This window comes from Panthera onca, chromosome A3 (assembly GCF_046562875.1).
Source record: "Panthera onca isolate mPanOnc1 chromosome A3, mPanOnc1 haplotype 2, whole genome shotgun sequence".
NCBI classification, from domain to species: Eukaryota; Metazoa; Chordata; class Mammalia; order Carnivora; family Felidae; genus Panthera; species Panthera onca.
The window spans coordinates 105316455-105341325 of NC_138341.1; the positions used below are offsets into that span (position 1 = coordinate 105316455).

The 24871-nt window shown below is 41.0% G+C and overlaps 1 protein-coding gene across 15 annotated transcripts in view; it reads right to left on the minus strand.

The window, feature by feature from the left end:
* PLCB4 (phospholipase C beta 4) overlaps window positions 1-24871 on the minus strand; it is a 420239-nt gene that overhangs the window by 306207 nt on the left and 89161 nt on the right. The window contains exon 1 of one of the 15 annotated variants that reach the window (XM_078444264.2): window positions 3676-4082. The exons of the other annotated variants lie outside the window; for them this stretch is intronic. The gene's annotated coding sequence lies outside the window, so the exon portion shown is untranslated. Of the gene's footprint in view, window positions 1-3675; window positions 4083-24871 lie in introns of those variants that run through there. 15 annotated transcript variants of the gene reach the window in all.

Genomic DNA, 24871 nt, shown 5'->3' on the forward strand with positions numbered 1-24871 from the left:
CAAAGTGCAGTCTGAAAAAAATAAACTGATCAACAATCACTTATTTGATCAAGGAGTTCTTTTGTGGGGGAAGAGTCACAAAAGCACAAACAAGCTGAGAAAGCACATGAGGAACTTTCTCAGGTGACAGTAATGTTCTGTATCCTGCCAGGGATTGATTTATACAGATGTATGCATTTGTCAAAGCTCAACTTATATACAATTAAGAAGATGTGCATTTCATAAGTTAATTTCACATAAAAATATTGAGCTCTAGTTGAAATAAACATGTTGAAATATGCAAACTGATGCCTGTAGTTTGTTTTTAAAGGCATCAAAATTAAGACAGTGAGATGGATCAGGGAAAGGTAGATGGATATGTGAGGATATAAAATATTAATGGTGGAATATAGGTGGTGAACAGAGTTCTACATTGTAAAACTCCAATTACCAAATGTGTGACATTCTCCTTTAAAACACTGAAGAAAATGGGAAAGGAATCACTGAAGAATATAAACTATCACACTGCCACCCCAATGACCACTCTCTTCAAGAGTTTACATGGTATCTAGGACACAGGAAGAACATTTAAGTTGAAAATTCAAAGCACAAATATAACAAGCTGAGACATGGAAGCTGTTTTAAACATACACATACACACACATCTGCCTGAAACTGGTTGATTACATGGGAAAACTGTGTGTTGAGTGCAAGAGAAGTAGCTACCTGCAGTTTCTAGATCTAAAATCAGCGAGGCGCATCTGGCTGGCTCAGTCAGTGGAGAATGTGGATTCCGGGGTCGTGAGTTCATACCACGAGCTGAGTGTGGGGGATTATTGGAAAAAAAAAAAAAAAAATCAAGGCACCCAGGAGGCTCAGTAGGTTCAGCATCTGACCTCGGCTCATGATCTCACGGTTCGTGGGTGCAAGTTCCACACTGGGCTCTGTGCTGACAGGTCAGAACCTAGAGCCTGCTTCAGATTCTGTCTCCCTCTCTGCCCCTCCCTGACTCACTCTCTCTCTCTCTCTCTCTCTCTCTCTCTCTCCCAAAAATAAGCATTAACATTTTTTTTAATAAAATAAAATCTTAAAAATTAAAAAAGAAAATCAGTGAGCTGAAGTAGGGCAGCTGCAAGACAGGCTGTGCAGAAGATGCTGTCCGAAGACCCAGGTCCAAGACATGAGTCAAACCCAAGGCAGTAAAAGGCTCCTAATGGGTGGGAAGTGACAGCAGAAGAAGCAGAGGAGGTGTGGGTAGTGGCAGCAGAGCAGAGAAAGAGGTTTGTACTGAAGGGGCAAGGGGCAGGGCTTCAGGCGACCAGGAGTCCCAGGAAGGAACTGCTAGAGCACCTCATCGCAGGTTACAATGCCCCACGTTCCTTCCAGAGAAACCAGTAGGTCACACATCACTTACATCATCTATGAACGGGCCAGTGTCTACAGTTCATCAATTCACCTCCATTGCATGCTCAGTTATTGGCTTTGCAAACTGATCAGCTGGTGCTGACTAGACCATGTCTAATATGTTAAAAATAACCACCCGAGTAGGTATTGATACTGAGGCTCCTCACCAGGCAAAGTGTGGTCGCTGAACCCGGAGCATTAGCAACACCTGGGGGCTTGTTAGAACTACAAAATCTCAGGCCTCATCCAACACCTGCTGTTAGAATTTACCATTTAACCCAATCACAGGTGATTCATATTCACATTCAAGTGTGAGAAGCAGGGAGAGAGCTTACAAGCCTGCAGACCAAGCCTTGATAACTCAAAGCTTCTCAATAGTTTTTGTTTTGCGGGGGTGGGAGGGGAGAGGGGAGAGAGGACATGCACGCAGGGGAGAGCACAGGGCAAGGGAGAGAGAGAATCTTAAGCAGCCTCCACACACAGCATGGGCCCGACCCCATGACCCTGGGATCATGACAAGACCTGAAATCAAGAGTCCCGACACTTAACGGACTGAGCTACCCAGGCACCCCTCAATAGCAGAGCTTTAACTTCAGACACAGAAGACAGGTACAGGCAAATAGGTGAGTAGTAAACCCTGGACACTGGTCCGCTGTAAGCACCTTCCTCCGACAACGGCCCCTCTTTGGGAGGCTTCAGTCCTAGCCTCCATCTGTGCAGCACAACCACCTCCAGCCCCAAAGCATGCCCCCCCACCAGCCCCCACCAAGTCTATCAAAATGAAACACAGTTGAACCAGTTTTGAACATCTGGCCAGGTTTCATATCCTGCAATATTCTGCCTGTCTCTGGAGAGTGGATCACTTTGCATGTAATTGCTGTTCGATTGAAGAAGCGTATAAAGGGTTTTCTTCAACAGGTAACAATCAAGAGTTCAGGCAGCTGTCTGTTCCAACAGTAAGAGCCAGCTGTGAAAGTTCTTCAATCCCCTTAAAAATAGCCACAGAATGTCACATTTTATTCATGTACACATCTGTCTAAAATTGATTTATTTTAATGATGTTTTGTTTATTTCAATCATTATAATAAAAACTGTTTAATGCTCATATCTGTGGCTTGTCGTGGTTCACACAAAGCTAAAGGTTTCACCTTTTTTCATAGTGACATGTCTTTAAAGGTACTAAAACATCCCTGACAAAATAAAGTACACAAACATGAAGTATTTTTCTAAAGCCATCAGAAGCCAGTTCTTCTGTGCTAACTGCAAGTTTTATACTTCACCATCACTCCTTTGTCCCTGAATACGGGTCATCACAGGAAAATGGTTTTTAAAAAGACTGTCACCAAACACATAAACCAAATCTGAAGTTATTAATTTCCATTCTATTACTTCAGGAAGGAATTTTACATGGTGTCTGATTAACCTTCCAAGACAATGGATCAGTACATTTCCAGTAGGTACAAAGTAAATTTTCATCCTCACTTATTTAAGAAGAGACTTTCAAAAACAATCATTCTGCCTACCTTAATACAGTTGAACCAAAAATGTGGAAATCCAAACATAGTATTGTAATAGGTCCTATAGTTTTATTGCTAATTACAAAAAATAAAAATCAATTAACTTTGTAGCAATTTATGCATGATGGAAAAAATATTCAATGTTCAACACTCTGTGCTTTATTGCATCATACTGAAGTATTCACAGAAAATATTTAAGAGACTGGTTAAAAAATTTTTTTGCTAGACTTTATTTTTTAGAGTAGTTTTAGATTCGTAGTAAAACTGGATGAAAGGTACAGAGATTTCCCATATTCCCCCTGCCCCCACATACGTAATTTTTAGAACAGATTTGCAAAATGCTAAATGACACAGAAAAATACTACCAATCAAATCATATGAGAAATGCCCTACTGAAAAATCTACTTGAGTTACAGTTAGGTTTAGGGAATTTTTTTTAAAGAGACAATAAATCCGTATCTAATGCCAGAATTACCGCAAGACAGTGTCTAATACACTTTGTCTTAATTTTGTCTTGGGTTTCTCCGTTATTAGAAAGTCTGAAGAAAAAAATAATAAATAAAACAATCTTCATAAAAAAGTTTGAGTGGCGTGAGAAATTTAAAGACAACAGTATTTTCTTTTCTACCACTACCCCTTCAGGGACCATGAAAGCAAAATTGTGGTAGCCCTTCTACAAGCTATTTAAAAAAAAAAAGCAAACTTACCCAAAACTACCCCCCTTTGTAAATCTTAACTGCCACTCATACAGCCATTTTTCAGTATGTTCTCTTACCTGAAAAGGAGACAGTAGGATTTAGACTTCACCCAGTCAGAAACAGGCTCTCGAGAGTATGCCTGATGCAGGCTGAGAAGTGCAGGGACGACCACTCTTTTTAGGATAAGCTCACTCTTTCCAGAAGGGAAGGAGGGGGGCAAGACGCTGGGGATGAGCAAGCTCCCGCACCAGCAAACGAACGTTAACAAGACTGGTCCTCTCCGCAGAGTCCCACCCCTTGGCCACAAAGTGAGAGGCCAGGCGAACAGTGCCCACAGCCACAACAAAATATCCAGACAGAGCGGCTAAGAGAGACGCTGTTCACCCTTCCAAGCAGAACAACAAATGCAAGCAAATGCTTTTTACAGGCATCTTGCCGAGGAGCTGCCCAGGAATGAGTAAGAGGCCCTGCACACCAGAAGTACCACTTGATCAGACGTTGGGGTTTATCAACAGGCAGGGTAAAATGTGCAACCTCCCCTTGAACTCTTCCCGAAAACAAACCTTTAGGTTTTTTTTCTATAAGGAAGGCCACAAAAGATTCAAGATACAAACGTTAAGGAAAGCAGAACCCAATGCCCACAATTGAGGAAATGTAGTAACTTACATGTTGCTGAGAACCTTTGTTTCCACTTCCCCATCTGGCTGCCACCTTTGCCTGTTTTCCTCCTTTATAATCCCACAGGGTTCAAGAAAGGAAATCAAACTTTTTGAACTTTCAGGTTACTAGTCATGTGGATATAAAGAAAAGAATATCCAAAGTGAGATCTGGAGATCATCTCCCTTGCCTAGATAGTGAAATAGACTTTTGTCCTCTAAATAGATCAAGAGGATTTTAATTCTACATCATGTTAAGATGCTAACACATACTTATACATACGGGATTTATCCACCCATCAGCGCTAGCATGGCAATGAAAAAAAAAAAATCAGCTTTTGCCAACATGTGCCAGAGAACATAAAACGTTTCACAAAACGACGTTCCAGGGTAAAGTTTTAGGATGGTCAACCTACATAAACATCACTAGAATCGTATACTGCAGGATTTCTGAATTTTTAATATGTTCACATTCAATCTATTAAGTTTTTTGCATTGCTTCCCAAACTTACTTAATCACGAAACCCTTCGAGGGCCATTCAGAGAGAACTGTATCTCAGGAGACTAATTTGGGAAATGCTAATAACTAGATTCCACTTGCCAGTTTTTAAGCAACAAACCTGACATCGTGATTAGTTTCCAAAGCACTTAGAAAAGCTATTATCAGGCTTCCCATCTATCTCAACTTGCACTATAGCTCTGAAATTACAATGTGATCCATTTCCAGATTACTCATCATCATCAGGCTAAACTTTTCTCAATGAAAGCATGTGGAATGGAAGCATACTACTATATTCAAGTTACACAGGAAAATAGGAGGTAGAGGATGGCATCTATCCTCAAGAAGCTGGACATGTTGCTTTAGACCTCGACAGTTATGATAGTGGGCACACGGCTACACCATGGTTACCCACTTGCCCTCAAAAGTCGAATGTCAGACCTCAGATATTAACATCCAGCCAATGTATCCTACGGAGAGGGCACCCCAGGCAAAAATACTAACACCAAGCCAGGTGTAAGCATTAAAATCACCCAAATGCAATACCAATTGCATCCATATGTGCATAGGTCAGCCACTTTGACACACAGACTCACAAAGAGGAAAACGGAGTCATCTGCCACCAGCAGACCATGTGTAAACACCTGACTCCCACTTCAAACACTTCCATTTATCTTGAATCTTAGGGTCCTGTAATCCCCACAGATCCCCACAGTCTACCACCCTCATTTGTATGAAGAAGCAGGATTTCAGGATAGAACCAAAACAGACTGGTGGTTCACAGCTGTTGCACCGAGATAATTAAGTGAACTCTGAACTGTTGTCCAACCGCCCCAGCTACTCCAGAGCACACTACTCCACACAAGCAATTTTTCCCAACTATGTCATTTTAAAGGCGAAAATCTTCCTAAAATGAGTTACATTCCTCTAATCCTTCCAGTAAGATATTGAATATGATTTTCAAATTGCCTTAATTCATATAGATTCTACTGAATAGAATTCTCTATTGAAGAGACTAATACATTGAGAAACAATTATTTTACTTAAAAAATGATTGAAAGAATACAGGATGGTGTGATGTTTAGCAAGGAGCTTAATTTCCCTGAGCCTTATTTTCTTCATCTGTAAAACAAGCAATAAAAGTCACATAAAATAATAATGTCATGAAGCTGCATGAGAATCAAAAGAAAAATACAGGGGCGCCTGGGTGGCTCGGTCGATTGAGCATCTGACTCTTGATTTCTGCTCAGGTCACGATCTCACGGTTCGTGAGTGAGTTCGAGCCCCACATTGGGCTCCGCACTGACAGTGTAGAGCCTGCTTGAGATGGTCTCCCCCTCTCTCTGCCCCTCCCTCCCTCAAACAAATAACTTTAAAAAGAAAAATACAAAAATACAAACTCCAAAGCTCTGGACAAATTCAAGACACATATCATGTTATTACAGTATCTCAAGACGTTCTTTTAGCCACTGTTTAGCAAAAACCAGGGAGCTAACCAGAGTCCCTGTTTACCATGAGGAACACCCATCTGTGTCTCATTATAATAAATGGATATAGGCTGAGATGTCTTAACCATTGTGAAAGTAACACAGGTTTGTTTAATTAAACAGTTCAGCCCACAGAAGACAAAATTAAAAGTAAAAACTCCATCTTTCATATTAATTACCACCTCTGCTGAGCTTTAGCATGCATTCACCTGTAATCACTTTTAGGTGGCTCATATTCAAAACAGTTTCCTTCTAATGAATGAATCTATCCCATTTCAATTATGGTTTCTAATAACCAGGTGATCTGAATTCTACCATTTCATTTTTTCAGGCTTCCTGGTTTGATATTTTCCTTTGCTGTTCCTTTTTGGAATATACTTTAAATATGAAATGGAGCCAGGCAATGATGGTGTACAGCATGTTATGAAAAAGTTATAAATCTCACCACAAATAATATTTGAAGTGATGAAGGTGTTAACGACCCTTATTTTAAAAGTCATTCGACAAGACACGTATTCAAATCATCACGTAGACCTTAAACCTACACAATGGTAATATACACCAATTATGGCTCATTAAAGCTGGAAAATAAATACAGCCCTACTCAAATACAGCCATAAACAAAATTATGACTACACATGTGAAGTGTGTAAAAGGACCACAGCCCTCTGATACCTTTAACCTCTCCATTTTCTCCTTTTAAGTTCAATTGACCAGTGCAATAATAAAAACATTCAAGAAAGAGGGGAGGGGAAGGTGTACACTCTATATTCAATTTTGTTTAAGTACGCTCCACACCCAGCATGGAGCCCAATGCAGGGCTTGAACTAACAACCCCAGGATCAAGACCTGAGCTGAGATCAAGATTCAAATGCTTGGGCGCCTGAGTGGCTCAGTAAGCCTCCGACTTCGCCTCAGGGCATGATCTCACAGTTCTTGAGTTCAGCCCCTTAAGGAGCTGGCTCCCTGTTGTCAGGGATCCTGATCCTGTAGTCCCCCTCTCTCTGCCCTTCCCCCCACTCATGCATGTGCTCTCTCAATATTAAAAAAAAAAAAAAGACATTTAACCGGCTGAGTCACCCAGGCACCCCTAAAGGTGTACATTTTAAACTTACACAATGTTATATGTCACTTCTATCTCAATAAATCTAGAAAATAAAGTCAATACAGGTATAGTAACTATGCAAAAAGAAAATTATAGATCTTAGTATAAAAACAACAATATAACCAAGAGATTGGATGAAAAGATGAGAGGAAGTAGGACTGTTCATTTTTTTTTTTAATTTTCATATCTAGGAGTCAACAGATACTGTATAAAGTTAGTAAATCAATGAATATAAGGTTTGTTATTACTCACAACTGTGATAATTATCACACACACAAAAAGACAGTTTTATACACTTAAATTATAGAAAGAAAAAAAGCGCGGATAACCCAAGACACAAAGAAAACCTCAAACTCTCGGAGCAAGCCCTACTTCTGGGGAGACCCACCTGTGCCTTCAAGCTCTCTGTTCCAAGTAAGGGCTTTCTGCCTCAGCTTTGCAGAGCCCCCACCAGTCGGGGCACTAGGGGAGCTGTCCTTGAACCTTCCTTGGAGTTGCTCCAAACATCACCAAATTTGGCAGACATGCTTTAGAGTCTGAACAATTAGGGGTTAGCCATTTCCTTCTCTCAGTGAAGATTACCCCCTCTCCACTTTTCCGTGAAGGTTTTCATCTCTGCAGTTCCAGTGAAAAGAATGGACACGTTCACCCAAATTCCCTTGAACCAGAAACCCTCACCTCCCAACTTGCTTGAAGTTTCTAATTGCTTTCTCCATTCTTTAGTTTTCCTGCCTCACCACTGCCTCCCTCTAACCGCCTCTTTCCTTTCAAATCTCTCAGTGCCAAAATCAGCGGTGTGCTGAGCTAGGCTACACTGCCAGCAAAAGACAAGGGTGGGCCTCTCTTCCCACGTCCAGTGCTGGTGGGAGCACCTCACCATGGCAGTCTGCAGACAGTGCGAACCAAGTTTCCTGCCCCCTCCCGAGAGCCAGGTGTTAAGTGTTAACTAGCACACCACCAGAAACGCCTGGGAATTTAAAAAACAGGTTTTTTTTAGAACTGTGTGGAAAGGAAGAACGTAAGAATGTTTAATGAGAACAAGACTTCTATTTTGGCTTTTCTTAATGAGTTGATAGAGAGACAGCTTTACCTATTTGACACGGCCAGGTAAGCAGCCTCAACAAGACAGAGCAGTGTTACTGGAATACCATAAAACCAGTGAACATGAATGAAGGCTGTGTTTCCAGGGTAAACAGCACTCTTTACCAATTCCCTTTAGTATATATTATACAGCATCTTTCCCCGTAGTAGCTCTAAACTGTACATTAAGCCTATTTTTTGACTCTCAGTACTAAGGACTTTAAGGAAGTATCAGCATGTTCATATCCTGGGACATAACGAAGAAGAAACCTTTTAGGTTCAGGCAGATCTGACTCTTATCTTTCTCCTTCCTCTCCCCAAAATCCCAAAACACACACACACACACACACACACACACACACATCACACTTCTACCTCCTTTCCCCCCCAAAAGTCTATTAAAAAGTAAAACAATTTAAAAAAACCAATTATATAATAGCACCCTTGATCCTTTCAACCTCCATAAAGATGGAATGGAAAGCCAAGGACTCTGTATACTCAGGGTAAAGTCAACGCATTGTTCTAGGGAACAAAAGATAACTTAGCAGAGAGGATTATTTTAAAGCATGGTAAGGACATGCTAACAAACACTGCCAACTCCATGTGCCTAGACCAACCACCTACTGAATCATGAAAGAAAGGACAAAAGCAAGAAAAAACAGTCTTTGAAGAAATAAACTAAAATTAAAGATAAGAACTTTGGGGCACCTGGGTGGCTCAGTCGGTTAAGCGTCTAACTTTGGCTCAGGTCATGATCTCGCGGTTCATGGGTTTAAGCCCCGCGTCAGGCTCAATGCTGACAGCCTGGAGTCTGGAGCCTGCTTCAAATTCTCCCTCTCTCTCTCTCTCTCTCTCTCTCTCTCTGTCCCTCCCCTACTCCTGCGCGTGCTCTCTCTCTGTTCCTCCCCTACTCCTGCCCTCTCTCTATCAAAGATAAATATTAAAATTTTTTTTTAAAAGATCATATGAACTTACATACTCACCAATGTTCCCCTCTTTGTTAGCTGCAATCAACATCTTTCATGGCATCACTGGTTATCCCTATAAATGTCCTCTTTCAATATTATCAGTATCACTAAATCATAGCTAATTATCAGTAAAAGTTGAAATAGTTATGTTTAAAGTTAGAATGGAATCCACAAACAAAAATGCTTCCTAAGTTCTTTTGTTTATATATTTTATCCTGCTCCAAGAAAAAAATACACAAAGCATAACAGAAACACTGCCAGATATTATTCAAGACAGAGAACTTCATTTTTGTCTCACTCTTTAGAGTCAATAAAACATGATTCACTTCACAGAACAGAGGTTGTGAACTGGCAGTGCTCTACGCCGCAAGTCAGACCTCCCTACTATCACCGTCCTGATGTTGGTAACTAACAGAGCCTGGCTTTTAAGGTAAGCTGGACAGCATCAAATGGTGGTTAAGGGTATCAGCCTGGAATCGGATACACCTGGGTTCACATCGGAGCTCTCTGATTTTGTCCAAGTTACTTATTAACCTCTCTACAGCTCTGCTTTCTCGTCTCTAAAATAGGAACAGAAATACCCACCTCATAGGGTCACTGAAAATTTTAAAATAAGAAAATCTATGACAAACACTCAGCATATCATCTGGTATATAGGAGGCACTCAACAAACTGGGATAATAAATTATTACCATCACTAATATTACTGCTTTTGCACAGCATGCCAACCACTCAGACAGTTGCCTCAAAAGTACAGTGGTTGGGGCCAGAGTTTCTGAAACTTTCACCTGCACACACAGTACCTAGGGATTCTATTAAAAATGCAGACAGTCGGGGCGCCTGGGTGGTGCAGTCGGTTAAGCGTCCGACTTCAGCCAGGTCACGATCTCGCGGTCCGTGAGTTCGAGCCCCGCGTCAGGCTCTGGGCTGATGGCTTGGAGCCTGGAGCCTGTTTCCGATTCTGTGTCTCCCTCTCTCTCTGCCCCTCCCCCGTTCATGCTCTGTCCCAAAAATAAATAAAAAACGTTGAAAAAAAATTTTAATAAAAAAAAAAAAATGCAGTCATTCAGGAAGTTTGCAGTGGAGCCCGAACTCTATGGTTCTAGCCAACTCCCAGGTGATGCCGATGAAGCTGGTCTGGGAACCACACTTCAAATATTAAGGATTTGGACCACCTGGATATCCCCCTGCCCCAGCACTCCCCACCTCCATGAAAACACACAGACACACCCGGGTACAGCTTAGCTAAAATGCAAAACACTGAATCCACAATCCAATGTTACCTTCCCTATAAAAATAGAACTCTTTCCTTAAAAATGGTAAAAGCTATGAACCACTCGGGATAATTCCTAAATATAGAATACAATTATAAGAAAGGCAAGGGACTGCTTAACCTGGGGAAATCAGGCCTGGGTTCAAACTCTAGATGCACTGCACATATGAGCTCTTAGAGTGGTTTTGGATTAATTACAGACTCCTTATAAACTTCAATTTCCTTATTTGTAAAATGGGGATAATGGTATCTATAAAATATAAGACATCTCAAATAACAGTTGTCTCAAAAGTGCTTACTATTTATATGCATATCCCACGGCCTGACACATAGTAGGTGCTAAGAACGTGTCGGCTGCCTTTCTGTTCCAAACTGCACTGTTTTAATCACTTTCTAATATAATTCTGGCGTTCTTTCTGCTTTCACTCAACTTGGGCCCTTTGACTCTCTAGCAAACTATCTGAAGACCTGCTGCTACTAAGTCTTTTTCATGCTATTTCAAGCTGCCAGCATTGGTAATTTCCCAAGAGAAAGAACCTTATTTCCTAGTATGTTCTACTAATCCTCGAGACTGAAGTCTGGAAGAAAACTATCTGTTTTCCACATGGCTTCCCTTTATTCTAAGTCTCACAGGCTCTTTTTTCTTGCCAGACACAAAAAGGAAAGGAACAGAAGTCCTGGACATCTTTTTTTCTGTCTCTCAAGAGACTGTAACTATCTTTTTCAGTCAGGGAAACTTATTGTGAGAAACCAGTCACTCACTCCAAGATAACTCTCTGTATTCTCTTCTAGTTCCAAAAACTGGAATTGATTCTATTACTTAAGTAAGGTATAAAACACACACGTGCATGCGCGCGTGCACACACACACACACACACATACACACACACATTTGCTGCCCTCCCCCCATCTTGTTGTGGTTTCCTGTCACCAAGCAACAATGATATGATGCCAAAAATATCAGTTGCCCAGTTTAACTCCGTTCCCTCATTGATCTGCCATATTACTTACTGAGTGCCTGCCAAGTGTATCCTGATGTGTAAACAGACATGACCCACACCCTTGAGGATCTAACTATCCTGACCTTCACTAATCTTATTCCTAAAACCAGGCCACACTTCTAAAGCTAGATCTGGTTTCCAAAACAGAGCCCGGGACAGAGTAGGACAACTACAGACTGCATCTAAATAAGCCACGGCAAAACTGTTAGTGATCAGCCCTGGCCACAATCTACTAATGAAATGCATCAGGGCACCACGCGATGAAATCTGCAAATAAAGGTGGTTTCCTCTAAGCCACCAAATAGTGGCCGATCCTGCCCACAACACGGTCCTGGCTGGAATGGCATGGCAGCCCCTCGGAGACCCAGACCCCACAGTAACGTTAGTGTGAACAGCGGTTCCCACAATCTGCCCCGACTTCTGCCTGACCGTGAGCACCTAACCAGGCTAAAATCTTACCAGAAGTTTTCTGAAGTTCACCAGCACACTGAACAGCAAACAGTGGTGACATTTCTCCAGCCACACAAGCCACGTTTAGGATCTTGATGCCTATTTGCAGCTATAATGCTTAATTTTAACATTTAACTATAATATTTTAAAAAAGAGGAAGCCAGTTTTTTCCCCCATATTCAAGTCTATTAAAACTTTCATCAAGCTGAGCTCTATTACAAGACTCATTGTACACAGAAGAGACACTGCTAATAGAATCATCTTGATTAAGAATTCATATAATGTAAAGAACATCAGAAAAACGTAATCAGAATATGTGGAAATTATGCGATCAGATAATCAGCAAAACCTTCTGATGCAGATTAATTTATTGTTCACATTGATAACTCTAATTATGTCTGTGAATTGGAAGATCCCTTTTCGTTATATGAAAACACACTAAGTCTCCTTATTTATGTTAAACTGGGAGAAGAAAAGATACCTTTTACTTTTCCCAACAGAATAAAAAATATAATAATCCTATATTAATCATGGAGATTGCATATATAAGGAAATGTCATCTTGGTAACTGAGAAAGGGACATTAGTCCCAATGATCCTCTAACGGGTGTTTGAAAGAGGTCCAAAGCTGTCTGATATTTCAAACCAACGGGTATGTGTCAAGGATGAAGCAAGGCTCATTTAGGGCCATTTTCTAAGTAGTCTGTTTTAAAGTCCAGGGATAACCACACCTTCCTCTAAAGATAACAACTTAGGTAAAAATTACCCATGGTCCTTTCTACAGAGCAATCTGAAAGGTTTTCTAAGGACCAGATGAATACTTTAGGGTTAATAATTCAGACAATAGCTTTACTTGGATTGGCTGAACTAATACAAGCCTGAATTCATTTCAACATTCCTCTGCTTCACTTTCCCCAAGATAATTCTGAAGGCAGCACAACATCTTCATATTTTAGACGAGAGATTCCCAGGCTGTAGGAGCCACTGCCACGGGTAAACTGCAGAATGATTTGAGGTAGTATAAGGATTGAACCTAAAATAACACAGAATTTCCCAGCAGGAAAAATGACTATCTCTCCCTTCCCTTCTCTTCCCTTCCCTCCCCTCCCCTCCACTCTGCCTCTGCCTCTGCCTTGCCTTGCCTTGCCTTCCCCTCCCTTCTCTCCCCTCCCCTCCCCTTCTCTCTCTTTCTCTGTCTCTCTCTGTCTCTCACTGTCTCTCTCAATAAAGCAAGGGCAGGACTTTGACTCAGGGGTTTGGGGCAAACACTGGCATCTACTTAGGATTGAATGACACTATTTGGTTTTCATTTTTTACCTTTTATTGGATGTCTCTACTATTTCTGGCACCTAGAGTTTTCCATTTAAGGTAGTGATTTAGGGGCGCCTGGGTGGCTCAGTCGGTTGTGTCTGACTTCAGCTCAGGTCATGATCTCACGGTTTGTGGGTTTGAGCCCCATGTCAGGCTCTGTGCTGACAGCTCAAAGCCTGGAGCCTGCTTCAGATTCTGTGTCTCCCTCTCTCTGCCCCTCCCCCGCTCACGCTCTGTCTCACTCTATCAAAAATAAATGAATGTAAAAAAAAAGGTAGTGATTTAATGTTTTCTTTTTAAGTACATTTATTTGTGACCAAAAAAGCGAAAAGCATTAAATAATACAGGTGGAATATATTCATGGCACAAAGCATGAATGACTGATACTTGGGAAATACCATAGTGTAGGGATTAATGATATAAATAATGATATATTCAAACTTGATCCTCTGGCCTGTGAATTATAAGGTAAAAAGATTTCTTCATGGGCTCCTGTATAGGGAAAAAGAAATGCTCCTTCTGTTTTGTTTTGTTTATTTACAAATGTAGCCAATTGAAAAGTGTTTTAAACCCATGTGATCCTCTGGAAGCCAGAAAGTCAAGTGCACTATCTTGAATTCCATTATATATTCCTTCCCTCTCTACTTAAAAGATCCCAATATTTTAATTACTAAGAGTTTAAAATGAGGATGCCATTCCTTTTCCATATGACACCAACCAAAATGTATTTACAACCAGGCATATGGCTCCTCCAACATTTTAACATTCTGCCCGATCCATGTAGCATCCCCAAAATGGCTGTTTTCTTGATATGGCTCCAGTAAATGACTTTTTGCTTAAACCAGAGCCACTTACACACAATGGCTTTTAAAAAATCTGCTTGAGGGGCACCTGGGTAGCTCAGTCAGTTAAGCATCTGACTTTGGCTCAAGTCATGATCTTGTTGCTCATGAGTTCAAGCCCCGTGTCAGGCTCTGTGCTGGCAGCTCAGAGCCTGGAGCCTGCTTCAGATTCTGTGTCTCCCTCTCTCTCTCTGCCACTTTCCTGCTCTCTCTCTCTCTCTCTCTCTCAAAAATAAATTTTAAAAAACATTTAAAAATTTTTAAATAAAAAATCTGCTTGAATATTGCTATGGTCTGAATGTTTGTGTTCCCCAATACTCATAAAATCCTAACCCCCAAAAATGATGGGATTAGGAGGTGGAACCTTTGGGAGGTGCCTGGCTCAGGAGGCTGGAGCCTTAACGGATGGGATTAGTGCCTTATAAAAGAGGCTCCAGAGAGCTCCCTAGACCCTTCTACCATGGGAGGACACAAGCAGATGTATGCGATCCAGAAGAGGGCCTTCACCCCACGAAGCAGGCACCCTGATCTCAGACTCTCAGCCTCCAGAACTGTGAGAAGTACGTGTCTGTTGTTTATAAGCCACATTTATAAACATGCCATAAGTCTGTGGTATTTTGTTATCACCCAAATGGATGAAGACAAATATAAAAGCAAATGAGCCTCCCTTATTTATCTTTTTCTTCATATGATTTTCCCTCACCTGGGCTCCAGGGGAATTTCCTCCCTATGTTCATGTAGCTTAGTGTGACTCCCTTGAGTGAATCACAGAATGTAGTCGGGAAGCCACTCCCTATTCTTCACCCCACTCCAGTTTAATGGGCATTTTGGAATAAAATGAGGAAGGACAGACAATACTGCTCCGTGATACTGGTTTAGCTATCCACACGGTTCGGCCAAGCTCCTAAAGGCGAGTTCACTGTCTGTGCCTAATGTGGCTTCCTGAACAATAAACTTTAATTGTCCCATCGAATCCCACAAATTATCATCTCTGCTGGAACCCAACTAGAAAAGAAGAAGAAATGACCCTGTATCTAATGTGAAGGAAAATGGTTAACAATGAAATTAATGATGATTGCAAATGTAACCTTCAAGATGCACAGAGCCAGTAATCCCTCCAAGAACAGATAATACAATCTGATTGCTTCTGAATGTCAAATGTACCTGCAAGAAATAGCTATGTAAATTTCCAGGGCAGGCTCTGTATGAAGAGTCCAAAGCTAATTTTTAAAATCTAAGTCATTGTTCCCATCCCTCTCAATTCTGTCAAATTAGACCTTTACTTCTCTCGTTTTTTAAATGACTACACACTCACACCTCCGAGGCAGTTCTTCAAACAGGGCCATGGGGCCAGGTATGTGTGTGCAAAACCTCAGGTCTGTGAAACCTTGGCATGTTACTTAACCTTTTTGTCCCTTAGTTACATCATTTACGAATGGGATTAACAGTGCCCTACCTCATAGGTTTGTTGAAAACTGTACTCATGGCTAGTGCCATGTCAATGTTAGATGTTATGAGTCATAGTCATATGTGACCTTTACATGACTTCTTCAACGCACTGACATGGGTATCACCACATGCCCGTTTTAGGATAAGGAGACTGATTTCAGAGGGCCGTAACAAGGGCAATGTTTCAGAGTCTATCAGCCAAGAAATAGCATCATTTCTACCCTTTGCCCCACCTGAAGCACACTGAAGATTAAAAGCAAAAGCACCTACAGCAGATGACTGAAGGGGCACTGAAAACACATACAGAAACTTCTTTCTAATGACTGTCATCATGTTTTAAAGTATTGATAATTTATTCTGACATTCCACAGTACATGTGAATAGAACACTTTTACAGACTAAGATAAGGGGAATCAACCAATAAACAGTCACCAGTTATTATGTTTGCTATTGGCTGGCTCAAACCACTCTCTCCTTACGTGTGACTGCTTGTCCGTAGGGTTTTTATTAGTCTTGACAAAAGTGAGGAAGAGTAAGTGGGCATGACTGAGCTATAGCCTATTTGTGTCATGTGTCTTACTCCCTGATAGTTTCACAAGAAATGGAGCAATACCATTGTCCCAAAGAGCAACAAGTGATGTCACAGACCCACCTACACAAAAGTCTTACCCCCAGCTGGGTAATCAAATATATGCGTGAAATGTCGTTCTAGTTCCCACATGCTGCTAAGATCTGGCACAATACATGGCGCATAGTAGTTGATCAATATTTGTTGAATGACATGAAGTAAGTGTGCTTATTTGACATTATTTCCTCTAGTAAAGGGGGCCAGAATGAAGCACATTCAGGAAGTCTATATTCTGATGAACATCAGCCCACCGTGGCTTATTCAGACACCACGCCAACAAAATTCACCTGTTTGTGTGTAACTCCAACATGTCAAAAGTTCTGGCCAAGGCATTATTATTACCATCCCAAATGTGGCACAACTGCTAATGATTACTCCATATCCTTTCTCTTCTCCGTCAGTAAGACAACCTCAAGTGTGCTCAACGAAAGACTACATTTTCAGGCTGTCTTGCAGGTAGGTGTGACTATGTACGTGAATGCTGGCCAACAAAGCACAAATGAAAGTGCCATAAGGAACTTCCAGGAAGGCTGCAGAATTTGAGGGGGCTGCCTCTCAACTGAGAAGGCTCCTTTCTTCTCACTACTTCCCTTTTGCTGCACATCTGGGCTGCAGACACGAGGGCCTGAACTAACCTGGCCCCGAGGGACCCTGAAAAGGGAGCCACATGGCTAGAATGGTAGGACACAAAGGTAGGAATCTGGGCTCCTTATCACTGCAGGACACGTTAGCGTGTCTAACTGAAATTGTCTGCTATGAACTTTCCATCTTAAGTCATTGCTATTTTACATTTCCTGTTATAAACAGTCAAAACGAATCCTAACTGCGACACCAAATAGGGCTCCACAGAACACACTTTTGGAATCCCTTACCTTATATCTTTCCAGACTTCTCGACACCATCAACCCTATTTTGAAAAATTATCTTTTACAAAGAAAAGGAGGCATTGCTTTATTTTACATAAAAAGAAACAGCAACCTACAGTATATATGAACTAACTTGGATTTGAATTTAAGAAAGAAAGAAAGAAAGAAAGAAAGAAAGAAAGAAAGAAAGAAAGAAAGAAGGAAAGAAAGAAGCAACCTACTTTGCTATTCCACAACAATGATGAACACCCACTTACCTAAACACCCATTTTGCTTGTGGGGCTTTAGGTGATTATCTGATCATTTCCTAATAAAGAGCAGAGAGTCAAATATCGGGAAGTGAAACTACCAGATGAATTCCATCCATGCACAGGTACCTCCCTTACTGTATCACTTAGCAAATGAAAACATATCTGGCTCCCCATCTTAACTGTTCCTCATGGCCCCTCTTTAAACATGCAATTACAAAGAAATTTATTTGTGTAGGCTTCTTCCTCGGGGAAATCCAGAAATCAAATTGCTTCGCCAACAAGGCCAGGAAAACAAATCATTTGTGTTGTGGCTGAGCCATAAGGCTCACATCATAAACACAAGCAGAGGCTGCACAGCTTTGCTCTCACAAAGCCATTTGGGAGAAGATTTTTATGGCAGCAGCTGAAATGTTTCTACCAAAACAACACCTACACTTTGCTAGAGTTATTTTCAGAAGAGTAGGTTTCCCCTACTGCTGTTTAAATTGTTGAAATGTTTAGTTAAAAGCGTCGGTTTGCAGGAGTCTGAGGCTGCAGCCCCAAGAGGGAACTTAGCTGCCACTTTGTGGCTGGGTAACCTAGGGCAGATGACTTAACCTCACTGACCTCAGGTCCTCCACAGAAAGTGGGAATCTGTGGACCCTAGAGAGTCGTCCAGTAATGATGATGTAATACACGCTTAGCACAGTGGCTACCTAATGAGTGCTCCAAAAATTAAAGCTGTATTTTTTCTTATCAAATTTGATGTAAATTCCTTGAATACCTTGGGGAATTTTATTAATGTGGGTAAAGACCCACATTAATAAAAGAAAGGATAAGAACCACATGATCCTCTCAATAGATGCAGAGAAAGCATTTGACAAAATACAGCATCCTTTCTTGATAAAAACACTCAACAAAGTAGGGATAGAAAGATCATACCTCAAGATCATAAAGGCCATATATAAAAGACCCACAGCTAATATCATCCTCAATGGGGAAAAACAGAGAACTTTTGCCCTAAGGCCAGGAACACGACAGGGATGTCCACTCTCACTGCTGTTATTCAACATGGTATTGGAAGTCCTAGCCTCAGCAACCAGACAACACAAACAAATAAAAGGCATCCAAATTGGCAAGGAGGAAGTCAAACATTTACTCTTCACAGATGACATGATATTCTATGTGGAAAACCCAAAAGACTCCACCAAAAAACTGCTAGAACTGATCCATGAATTCAGCAAAGTCGCAGGATATAAAATAAATTTACAGAAATCGGTTGCATTTCTATATATGAATAATGAAACAATGGGAAGAGAAATCAAGGAATAAATCCCATTTACAATTGCACTAAAAACCATAAAAACCAAGGAATGAAGCTAACCAAAGAGGTGAAAAATCTATACACTGAAAACTATAGAAAGCTTATGAAAGAAATTGAAGAAGACACAAAAAAATGGAAAAACATTCCATGCTTATGGATTGGAAGAACAAATATTGTTAAAATGTTAATGCTACCCAAAGCAATCTACATATTCAATGCAATCCCTATTAAAAGAACACCAGCATTCTTCACAGAGCTAGAACAAACAATCCTAAAATTTGCATGGAACCAGAAAAGACCCCAAATAGCCAAAGCAATTCTGAAAAAGAAAACCAAAGCTGGAGGCATCACAATCTGGGACTTCAAAATGCATTACAAAGCTGTAATCATCAAGACAGTATGGTACTGGCACAAAAACAGACACTCAGATCAATGGAACAGAATAGAGAACCCAGAAATGGACCCACAAACATATGGCCGACTAATCTTTGACAAAGCAGAGAAGAATACCCAATGGAAAAAAGACAGTGTCTTCAGCAAATGGTGTTGGGAAAACTGGACAGTGACATGCAGAAAAATGAACCTGGACCACTTTCTTACACCATCCACAAAAATAAACTCAAAATGGATGAAAGACCTAAACTTAAGACAGGAAGCCATCAAAATCCTAGAGGAGAAAATAGGCAACAACTTATTTGACCTCAGCTGCAGCAACTTCTTACTTGACATGTCTCTGGAGGCAAGGGAAACAAAAGCAAAAATGAACTATTGGGACCTCATCAAGATAAAAAGCTTCTGCACAGTGAAGGAAACAATCAGCAAAACTAAAAGGCAACTGATGGAATGGAAGAAGATATTTGCAAATGACATATCAGATAAAGGGTTAGTATCCAAAATCTAGAAAGAACTTATCAAACTCAACACCCAAAAATAAATAATCCAGTGAAGAAATAGGGAAAAGACATAAAAAAGACACTTTTCCAAAGAAGACATCCTGATGGTTAACAGGCACATGAAAAAATGCTCAACATCACTCATCATCAGGGAAATACAAATCAAAACCACAATGAGATATCACCTTCACCTGTCAGCATGGCTAAAATTAACAACTCAGGCAATAACAGATGTTGGCGAGGATGTGGAGAAAGAGAAACCCTTTTGCATTGCTGGTGGGAATGCAAACTGGTACAGCCACCCTAGAAAATGGTATAAAGTTTCCTCAAAAAATTTAAAGTAGATCTACCCTATGACCCAGCAATAGCACTGCCTAGAATTTACCCAAGGGATGCAGGAGTGCTGATGCATAGGGGCACTTGTACCCCAATGTTTCTAGCAGCACTTTCAACAAAAGCCAAATTATGGAAAGAGCCTAAATGTCCATCAACTGATGAATGGATAAAGAAACTGTGGTTTATATACACAATGGAATACTACTTGGCAATGAGAAAGAATGAAATATGGCCTTTTGTAGTAACGTGGATGGAACTGGAGAATGTTATGCTAAGTGAAATAAGTCATACAGAGAAAGACAGATACCATATGTTTTCACTCTTATGTGGATCCTGAGAAACTTAACAGAAGACCATGGGGAGCGGAAGGGGAAAAAAAAGTTAGAGAGGGAGGGAGCCAAACCATAAGAGACTCTTAAAAACTGAGAATAAACTGAGGGTTGATGGGGGGTGGGAGGGAGGAAAAGGTGGGTGATGGGCATTGAGGAGGGCACCTGCTGGGATGAACACTGGGTTTTGTATGGAAACCAATTTTACAATAAATTTCATATATAAAAAAAATTAAAAATAGAATTACCCTATGAGCCAGAAATTGCACTACTAGGTATTTATCCAGAGGATACAGGAGTGCTGATTCGAAGAGGCACATGAACCCCAATGTTTATAGCAGCACTACTGACAACAGGCAAAGTATGGAAAGAGCCCAAATATCCACCAACTGATGAATGGATAAAGAAGATATGGTGTGTGTGTGTGTATGTGTATATATATATGTGTATATATATATATATACACATATATATATACATATATACATATATACATATATACATATATATATATATATATATAAAATAGAATATTACTCAGCGATAAAAAAAAGAATGAAGTCTTGCTGTTTACAATAATGTGGCTGGAACTAGAGTGTATTATGCTAAGTGAAAAAAGTCAGAAAAAGACAAATACCATGTTATTTCACTCACATGTGGAATTTAAGATACAACACAGATGAACATAATGGATGCAAAAATAATATAATAACAGAGAGGGAGACAAATCATAAGAGACTCTTAAATACAGAGAACAAACTAAGGGTTGCTGGTGGGTGTTAGTAGGGAAGGGCTAAAGGGGTGAGGAGTATTAAGGAGGAAACGTGTTGGGATGAGCACTGGGTATTGTATGTAGGTGGTGAATCACTAAATTCTACTCCTGAAATTATTATTAAACTATATGTTAACTAACTTGGATTTAAATTAAAAAAATAAAAGTATGTGACAGTAGCAAAGAAAGAAAGAAAGAAAGAAAGAAAGAAAGAAAGAAAGAAAGAAAGAAAAGAAAAAGATTTAAGGACCTATACATAAGCCATGGTTTAAAATCTTACCACCATTAATATAAAAGTCTAATGGTGGTAACTGTGTGTATGTAGAAGCCATAGAACACTATTATCCACAGACCACTTACCTAGCTCGTCGGGACCCTCTAGGATAGAGTCACAGCAAGGAAGTCACTAAAAACTCTGAATAGCTAAACTAGACATCGTAAAGTCCATTTACTGGCTATATTTAACTTCTTAATAAGATAAGATTGAGCGTTCACCACGCCCTGGGCACCGGGCAATACACTCATTGTGGATTAATTATTTCTCTTTCACAATTACACACCCGGAGATGTGCCATAGACACTACAATGTGATAACAAGATCCGCACTTTAGAACTAAAGAGCTGATTTCCCCGCTGCTGCCAATCCTGCAGGCACAACACAGACAACAGCCCTCAGCTGAAGAAAGCTGTTCCATCCAAGCTCAAGCACTACTCTGAGCTACTCTGGGGTCTAAGGCTTCTGTTAAGATGGCCTTGCAACTCAACTTCTCCCTCTTCCCCAGTCCCAGATCCTTCCTTTCTCCTTCTTAGGTGTTGATCTAAGGAGAAAGCATAAGGACTTTACTTTTTCTCTCTCTTTTTTAGGCAGGCTCCACGCCTAACGTAGGGCTTGAACTCACGACTCTAAGATCAAGAGTTGCATGGTCTGCTGACAGAGCCAGCCAGGTGCCCTGGCACAGGGACTTTAATTACTTCCATTCTTCAGATGAAAAAAAAGTGAGTCTCAGAGAGGTTGAGAAACTTGCCCAGAGTTACACAGCCTTGGTATTTGAACCCAAGCATTCTGATGCCATGAGCCCAGGCTATAAATCATTCTGCTCTACTGGTCGCTGGAGTCTGCATTTCTTTGTCCTCACAGTAGACCGCAATAAGTGAATTAGAATGAGAGAGTTGTGACAGAAAACAACCTCCATGAACTTCTCAAAGACAACCAGGTAACACAAGCTACTTTACATTTTTCAAACCAAGGGATGGGTTTCAGAGTGACAGAACGGCTGACAGGCCACAGAGGGAACAGAGAGGCAGCCTGGACATCAGCAACCATGGGGTGCTGCTAGCTTGTGTAGGCCGGAGGCATAAGGGAAGGAAGTGGGGTTTTGAAAGCCAGGAGACTGGGCCCAACTGGCCAAGACTAGAACAACAGCACAGGTTGCTGTGGAAGAGCCGGAGGGCAGTCTGGTGGGGGCAGAAGCTGGGCAAGAGACACACAGCTGTTCCTAGAGATACCAAATAAACAGAGAGAAACAAGGAGAGATACCCTTCTGTCTCCCCTTGCACACCAGGCAGCCAGGGAGCTCGGGAAACATGGTGCCCTGTAGCATGGAGAACAGAAGATGGTCAAGGAGTAGATCTAAGAACAACTCTTGTGTTTGAGCAGCCCGAAAATACAGCCTAAACATCAACTGGCAATGAGATAGTATAGAGAAACACTCTGAAAAGAAAATACAAAGCAGATCTATCAAAACCTACTTTCATGGCAGGCCCACGACCTACATCCTCAGCAGCCCCCAAGCAAACAATAACAGCAATAATGACTCACTTACACAGCCCTTTACAAGGCGCACTGCTTAATTACTGCACAGTTCAATCACTGTGGTCTGAAAAAAATGATGCTGAGAAGTTTCAGTGATTCTGTTCAGTAAATCTGGGCAATAGATGCAACATTCTGAAAGCATTTCCATCATAAAAATAGCAAGTTTACTGGACAATGCTTAAATGGGTAGAATTTCATGATCAAGATCTTACTTAACATAGAATGAATTGTTCCCTGCCACTGTGAGCTAAATTAGGTGTTAATGTAGCTCTATTCTGGAAGGCTAGATATGCCTTCACGATTTTATCTGCTGTCTGACAAAGTAGGAGCCAGAACACAAATTCTTTCCTCTCTTCTCAGAAGTCCTCTGCTGACTTCTGTCTGATGCAGCAGAAATTCTCGGGGGGAGGGAGGGAGGCGGAAGAGAGAAAAACTCCCAAAAATGAAAACACATTACCAGGAATCTCCAAGATTCCTCGGCAGCACAGATAGTAACACAGGAGTGATACAAAGATTAGCATGGACCCTGTGCAAACTTGTGAAGCATTCCATATTTTGCTCTTCTTTTCTAATGTTCACAGGTGGGAAACAGGCTCTGATAAGTGAAATGACTTATCCAATCGAGGGCCCCTTCCCACTTCAAATTTTTCTTCCATCTCCAACTTTTCCTCCAAAAACATGGATCCCCAGTCACAACAGTCAGCAACCACTCAGGGTTTAAGTATCCACTTTGCCCCTCTGAAGACCTCTAACATCTATTTTAAAAATTATTTATGCTCTAGTCCCTCCAGAAGGAATGTTATTTGTTCATAAAGATTGTGAAGAAATGTTGGTCCCTTCCAACCCCATTTTGCCTTGCCCCTCCCCCCCCCAATAAAAAAAGCTACTTTGAGGTAATTAAAACCCAAATAGCTTGAGGGAGGATCTGGGTTCAAGGCTCAGCTTTGCTTCTAGGTAGCTGTGTGGATTTAGTTTGGTCAATTAACTTCTCTGGGCCTCTGTTTCCTCATTTCCAACATGATGCAACCAGAAGGAGCTAATAATGTCCACAATCCTTTCAGCCCTGAAATGATTCCACAGAAAGATAATAAAAGTCCTGTGCAGAACCAGATGAACTCTCACTTGACATGGCCTGGACATCTGCTGGGGAGACTGCTTATCAAAATTAAAAGTACAATCTGTGGCCATGGCATTGAGAAACAATCTGACCTCATTCCTTGCTCTCAGTTGACTGTGATCTCACCTAGCAATTCTCAAGTTGGGTTCTCAGGTAGTCTGACTGCCAAAAGAGCATGATTATTCTCCCTTCCTGTATCTACACCTTCTGCCATGTAACCTTGTAGTGCCCTCCCACTCTGGGACCGGTCATGTGAACTTTTCTGGTCAACAAGATATCAGCAAACATCATACAAGCAAATGCTTGAAAAGTGCATATACTACTGGGCTATTTCTCATTCTTGCTCCTTTGTCATGGCCAGGATAACATGCTAGGTCTAGTGTGCTTGATGATGAGACACCTATGTAGCAGAGATGAGTCATCTGAGTCTCCCTAAAGCCATCCTAGATCAGTCAACAGCCAGCGGAGGCTCCAGACATGGGAGCAAAGACAGCTAATATCAGAGGAGCTACATGCCCAACCCACAGCTGACCACAGACATGTGAGATTAGCTGAACCCCCAACTTGTAAGCTAAATACATTTTTACTATTGTGTTCTACTGAGGTTTTATATTTTGTAGTTCCTTGTTACACAGCATTATTGTGGCAGTAGATAACTGATACACATTCTTTGGATACCAGATGGAATGGAATGACTGTTTCCAGATCAAAGGTTCTTTAGTGATGAAACAAGTCTGGGATACACCGCGTACCTAAAATTTATATTAGCGGTTCATAACACTCAATTAATGCCTTTAAGGCTCTAAGTGGTCCCACAGTAAATAAATGTATTTAACTTTGTCTAA